Genomic DNA, 7,134 nt, shown 5'->3' with positions numbered 1-7,134 from the left:
CTTAGCCCAGCCCACTACGGCCCACGGTCCGGCCCGCCCAGTCCGCACCAGTGGCCATCACTAACAAAAACTAATACGATTCAAATGTTGATAACAAATAAAATTCTGAGAATTAGACCTGCTTTTACCATATAATTGAACATATGAATGAATGTATGATGATTATCTGTTGCTGGAAACAGAAATGATACATATTAAGAAAAAAATTGTAACTTTGATTTGTAAGGCTTTACCCTCAGGAGAGGGAGCCCTTCCAGAAATTCTCGACGGCCAGAGACAAGGCTCAGGCCGAGGAGGGGGTTTGGAAATAGTTTTCAACCAGCAATTGACGCGCCTCGGTTATTACCTCACTAGCTGCGTCATTGCCCCAAGCGCAAAGATAATTACAATGCACTTAAATTTTTGTTTATATGCTAATCTCTCACGGTGCTTGTTCCAAAAGAATATGATGTGGGACAGAATACTCGGCTCTTGGTTTAAAATTGAACTAGTTTTTATATGCACGCGATGCGTGCGAAAATACGATGTAGAAAATTAAAGTAATTGTTAATTATATCGAATAAATTAGGGATACTTGAATTGTTGATGGTTTTCTTTTTGTAATGTCTTTTTTATTTTTAAAATTAAGTAGGTAGTTTCTTTTTTTATTTTTTAATTAAAATAAATAGTTAGAATGGAGAGGTAATGAGGGTAAGATGGGGTTTCTAATATTTTGGTGTCCTACCCCTCTTCTCATATAGAATAAAGATTGGAGGGTCTTCACTCTTCATTAGGGGGAATAGTGAAGAGGACATGTAGTTCTGCATTTTATTACCCAATACTCTCTGGTGTTGTTGGGCTGCTCATGCCAACTCTTTGAGCTTGTATGCTTATTCGGCTACTATGTTATTGTAAACACAAATTTTAAATCTGCAAAATAGAGAGTCAAAATAAATGTAACAAAATAGTCAATTTTATTGATTTGAATTTATGAGTACAATCTCTAATATTTTCTCCTCTAATTCAATCTCCACTTGAATTTGATTAGTTCATGAACTAATTTGGTGAGTTCATGAACTGCTGACTTGACTTTCTTGAATAAGGGCCGTCGAGGCTTGATCTCCCCCAAGGCAGAATTTCTAAAATAGAACGGCGCGTTGAATGCTTGTTCTTCTTCTACGGAAAGGATTTTGATGTTGATTCATTGTTGCTCACGAACAAATATGATCTTCTTGAATAAGGGCCTTCGGGCTTGATCTCGTCCAAGATTGATCTTGTTTCTTTCTTCCGGTAGAGAATTTGATGTAGCTTGACTGGGAGAGAGATTACTTGACAGGTTTAGGTCGTGCTTTCTGCTTTTCTCCTTGATGGCTCTGCTATCTGATTTCTTCTCCTCTAGGAAATGAAGAGGAGCGATCATTATTTATAGAGTTAGGAGAACCCTAGGGTTTTCACTTATCCTGCCTCCTGGGCCTCATGGACATAACCCACTTAAAAGTCCAATTTTCATTTAATGAGTCAATGACCCAACCATAAATAAATTAATTAAAATAGGTCATGTTTAATAGTAAGCCCAAATTAATTAGTTTAAATGGTCACCCATTCATAAAAGTCAACATTTGACTTTAAACTTTAATGGGTCAATTAAATATATGACATGGCATATAATAATATTTTTTTATGCCTACAAATAATTGCCCCCTCGAGACTATATCACGTACACGATTTTAAGTGTTTAAGCGTGATCGAGTCTCGATTTTTTTTTTTACCATCACAGCAAATTGTGTTGGTTTAGAATCAAATTTTTTGCCCCCACTCAATGTCAACATGGACTTCTTTTTATTTTCTTTTATGCTAGCCTTAAACTTCATAAGTATATGGCTGGGGTATACGTAGGCATTCATTCTTTTTCTTATTTATGATAAGATCATAAATCATAATACCTTGATGGAGATAAACATACCCACTTAAGAGTTAACCGTAAGGCTCAAAATGCTCAACTTATCTTTTCTTTTAATATACTAGAACTTTATCAAAGTCCACATAATGCGCAACAAACTTTTTTTTTAAAAATCAATTTTTGATGGATGAAAAGTCCTTGCTTGCTCAATATCTCTCGGCTATAAATACAACATCATGGGTGTGAATTTTTTATCATCATTAGACGTGGAAGTCGAAGAGCAAAGAATCCAAGCCAAACCTACATGACCATTGTGTTAAAGATAAAGGCAAGACTTAGTCTTCTCTTATCTTTTGGTTGATATTTGTTGTATAAGCTATAGTAATTATCTTTTGTATTTCTCACTCCTCTAACTACCTTACGTACTTTACGTAGATTAGTTTTGTAGTTCTTAGCTTTAGCATTTCATTCTTATCTTCTTCAACTACTTGTATTATATATACGCTTATACTCATTAATGATAAACTCAATTCCTTCAATCTCTACATGGTATCTGAGCAGGTTGTTCCTTCAACCTAACATCAATTTTTTTTCCCCTCTAGCTTCGCCTACTGTCTTCCATGGCTTCTCATACCATCCCGAACGACGTCGACCCGACCACTCCTCTTGTGATTGTCGTTCTTACCAACATTATTAAACTCACCACTACCAATTATCTCTCCTGGAAACTCCAACTTGAGGCTACACTCATCGGCTACGGCCTATTCCGATTTATTGATGGCTCTTTTCCCACCCCGGCATCCACCATTACCCAAGAGAGCACTTCCAAACCCAATCCCGAATTCCATACGTGGGTTCGGCAAGACAAACTTTTGTTTGGTGCTATTATTGGCACTTTGGATTCTTCTGTTGTTCCATTAGTTTCCCGTGCTCAAACCTCCAAGGAGGTTTGGGACATATTATCCCACACTTTTTCTCGTGACTCTCGTGGTCACGCCAAGCTTCTCAAAGCCAATTTCCGTAGCATCACAAAAGGTTCTCAATCCATTCCCGAATACATGAATGCCATCCGTAGTTGTGCCGACCGATTAGCCATGCTTGGTGAACCCGTTACCCATGATGATCTCATTGATCGCGTTCTTGATGGCATCAAACATGACACAAACTATACTGCCATTATTGCAGCCGTTAATGCTCGCGATACGGCCATCTCCTTTGATGCTTTGCATGAGAAACTCTTGATCCGTGAACTGGAATTTAACCAAACTCCCTCCACCCCCCTGCCCGTTACAGCCCTGGCCACTACCACTCGAGCCACCTCCTCCCACTCCACCTCTACCAACTCCTCCCCGTCCCCACGTTATTCCCATAACCCACCTAAACCTACCTCCTATAAGAAAAATTCCCACACAAAAGGCCCTGGTTATCAAGGGAAGTGTCAATGGTGTCATATTGTTGGCCACTCTCTCTATCGTTGTCCCTCGTTCCAAGCCGAATTTCCTACAGCCAAACCCACCCTCCCCCCTTCCACTCCTCCTCCCCACTCCTCCTCCCCACTCCTCCTCTCCTCACGCCCATTTGGCACAAGTCAACCCAACTCCCACCTCCACCTCGTGGTTGCTTGACACTGGCGCCACTCATCATGTTACTAATGACCTATCTACCCTAGCTCTCCATCACCCTTATGATGGGACAGAAGAAATTGTGATTGGTAATGGCACTGGAGTATCTATTACTCATATTGGTTCATTAACTTTCTCCACCTCTACTTCTAAAAATTTAAATCTCTCTAATGTCTTATATGCTCCCTCTATGTCTCGTAACATCATTTCTGTATCTCAAATTTGCCGTGATAATCATCTCTTACTTGAATTTTCTTGTGATTCTTTTATTTTGAAGGATCGTCTCACGGGAGCACATCTTATCCAGAGTCCGCTTAAACATGGCGTTTATGAGCTTTCATCTTCTTCGTCCATCTTAGCGCTTTCCGCCACTACTACATCTATCTGCTATCAATTGGCACCATCGCCTTGGTCATCCATCCCTAGCCACCTTCAAGTTTTTAATTTCGAATTTCAATCTTCATCCTTCTAGTACTCTTGACTTTAATTGCAACGCTTGTCAATGTAATAAGAGCCATAAGCTCCCTTTTAGTCAATCAACACTAATTTCTAATGCTCCACTTGATCTCATTTACACTGATTTATGGACATCTCCAGTATATTCTCTTGATGGTTTCAAATATTATGTTATTTTTGTTGATCATTTTACAAAGTATATTTGGTTTTACCCTCTCAAACTCAAATCCGACACCAAATCAGTGTTCATTAGGTTCAAAGCATTAGTTGAGAAATTTTTCTCTAAACCTATTAAGACTCTATATTCTGATAATGGTGGGGAATATGATGCTCTAGCCTCCTTTCTCACCATTAATGGTGTTTCCCATCTTACTTCCCCTCCTCATACACCCGAACATAATGGTTTTGCAGAACGACGTCATCGTCATATTGTTGAAACCGGCCTCTCCTTACTTTCTCATGCGTGTATGCCCCCTGAATTTTGGACTTATGCCTTCACCACTGCCTGTTATCTTATAAATAGGCTCCCTACTCCTACTTTATCTCATAAATCTCCATTTTTCTGCCTTTTTGGCAATCCCCCGAACTATCTCAAACTCTGCAGTTTTGGGTGTTTGTGCTACCCTTGGCTCAAACCCTACTCTACTCACAAGCTTGACCCAAAATCCAAACCTTGCATTTTTATAGGATACTCTAAGACTCAGAGTGCTTATCATTGTTTGGATGTCATTACTAAACGCATCTATACTTCTCGACATGTTAGCTTCGTCGAAAATGACTTTCCATACTCTCGCCTATCTCATAGTACAATCTCTTTACTTGAGTCTCCTGATCCCAACCAATGGTGCCCACTCTCACTGTCTATCTTATCTCCTACTTCATCTCCTACCCCACCACTCTCTCCTACTACTCATGTTTCTAGTTCCCCTCCTATCTCTACCCCTCTTTCCCAACATCATGATACTCCAGCTTCATCCTCCTCTACCATCACACAACCAACTTCCCCCGCCAACCAACCCGTCCCAACAACCAACCCCACCCACGGCCCACCACCCATCTCCCTGCCTCCCACCGGCATTATAACTCGCTCCAAACACAACATCCATAAACCGAATCCTAAATATGCTCATCTCACCACCACTCAACCACGCCCACATGAACCTACCACTATAGCTCAAGCCCTCAAAGACCCACTATGGCGTCAGGCTATGGAAGCTGAAATGGCTTCTCTCCATCATCTTGGTACTTGGGACTTGGTGCCCCCAACACATGGTAAAAATCTTGTCAAATGCAAATGGGTCTATCGTATAAAATACAAGCCCAATGGGGATATTGAGCGCTATAAGGCACGGTTGGTCGCCAAAGGTTTTCAACAACGTCCCGGTCTTGATTACAATGAGACTTTTAGTCCCGTTGTGCGTCCGGCAACTATTCGAACCTTACTTAGCCTTGCTGTTACTAATAATTGGTCGCTTCGGCAACTCGACATTAATAACGCCTTTCTTCAAGGCACCTTACAAGAAGAGGTATACATGGCTCAACCACCCGGTTATATTGATACTACATTCCCCACTCACGTATGCAAACTCAAGAAGGCAATTTATGGCCTCAAACAAGCGCCACGCGCTTGGTACACTGAGCTTACGACCTTTCTGCTTGGCAAAGGTTTTAAGCGTGCGGTCTCGGATGCATCTCTTTTTATTTTACATCACTCTAAAGCTCCAGTTTACCTTATTGTCTACGTAGACGATATTATTATAACTGGACCTAATGCTTCTAATGTGGACTTGTTTATTCAAAGTTTGGCTTGCAGGTTCTCTCTCAAAGACCTTGGCACTCTCTCTTATTTTTTAGGAGTTGAAGTTACTCCTACAGTACATGGTCTCTTTTTAAATCAACGCAAGTACATAATTGACTTGCTTGGTCGACTTGGCATGGCTGATGCCAAACCTTCTCCTACTCCTATGGTTGCTACTCAAACGCTACGTGCTACTTCTGGCACTGTACTTGAAGCACCTACTGCATATAGAGCTGCTCTTGGTGGGTTACAATATCTCACGTTAACTAGACCCGACGTCGCCTTTGCGGTAAATAAGCTATCTCAATTTATGCACAGACCCACTACTGATCATTGGTCTGCATTAAAACGTCTCATGCGTTACCTATGTGGCACACTCGAGAAAGGTATCACTATTTTCCGCGACTCACCATCAACTCTCCATGCCTTTTCCGATGCCGACTGGGCTGGTGATAAGGATGATTATTTGTCTACTATGGGTTATGTTTTGTTCCTTGGTCGTAACCCCATAACTTGGGCTTCTAAGAAACAAAAGTCCTTAGCACGTTCATCTACTGAAGCCGAGTATCGAGCCGTAGCCACTACAACGGCAGAGTTATTATGGGTTCGTAATCTACTTCATGAGTTAAATATTCCGGTCACTCATACACCGGTTATTTACTGTGACAATTTAAGTGCTACATTTCTTAGCTCTAATCCCATTTTCAGTTCCAAGATGAAGCACCTGGCTTTAGCTTTTCATTTCATCCGGGAACAAGTTCGGCATGGTACTATGCGTGTTTCACATGTCTCCACAGGTGATCAACTAGCAGATTTTCTTACCAAGCCTCTCTCACGTCCCCGTCTTGATGGTCTATTATCCAAGATCGGCCTCATTGACAACCCGTCCGTCTTGCGGGGGCATGTTAAAGATAAAGGCAAGACTTAGTCTTCTCTTATCTTTTGGTAGATATTTGTTGTATAAGCTATAGTAATTATCTTTTGTATAATGCTTCTCACTCCTCTAACTACCTTACGTACTTTACGTAGATTAGTTTTGTAGTTCTTAGCTTTAGCATTTCATTCTTATCTTCTTCAACTACTTGTATTATATATACACTTATACTCATTAATGATAAACTCAATTCCTTCAATCTCTACACATTGTTCCAAAGCTGCTAAGCCACCTGCTTAACACCATGGATGAGACTTGAGAGCCCCCGACACCATGGAGATGGAGGAGACATTATTTTTGCCGATGAGATGACGCCACACGAAGGAGGAGATGTCACCAAAGAGCTCAGACGAATTCGAACCGCCTTTGACGCCTCTAGATGCCAGAAGAAGAGCCATCCACCGTTTTGATGTTTTACCGCAATGAAACCATGGAAGATGCACTT

The 7,134-nt window shown here is 40.9% G+C and overlaps 1 non-coding gene across 1 annotated transcript; it reads right to left on the bottom strand.

Annotated features, from left to right (window-relative positions):
• Positions 1-225: 225 nt before the first annotated feature.
• On the bottom strand, positions 226-381 carry LOC125497234 (U4 spliceosomal RNA). The gene has a single exon (XR_007273863.1). It is a non-coding gene; the product is annotated as a U4 spliceosomal RNA (small nuclear RNA).
• Between the last annotated feature and the right edge of the window lie 6,753 nt (positions 382-7,134).

This window comes from Beta vulgaris, chromosome 4 (assembly GCF_026745355.1).
Source record: "Beta vulgaris subsp. vulgaris cultivar EL10 chromosome 4, EL10.2, whole genome shotgun sequence".
NCBI lineage: Eukaryota > Viridiplantae > Streptophyta > Magnoliopsida > Caryophyllales > Amaranthaceae > Beta > Beta vulgaris.
The sequence above is the reverse complement of the archived record's forward strand: the minus strand, read 5'-3'. Positions and strand labels throughout refer to the sequence as shown.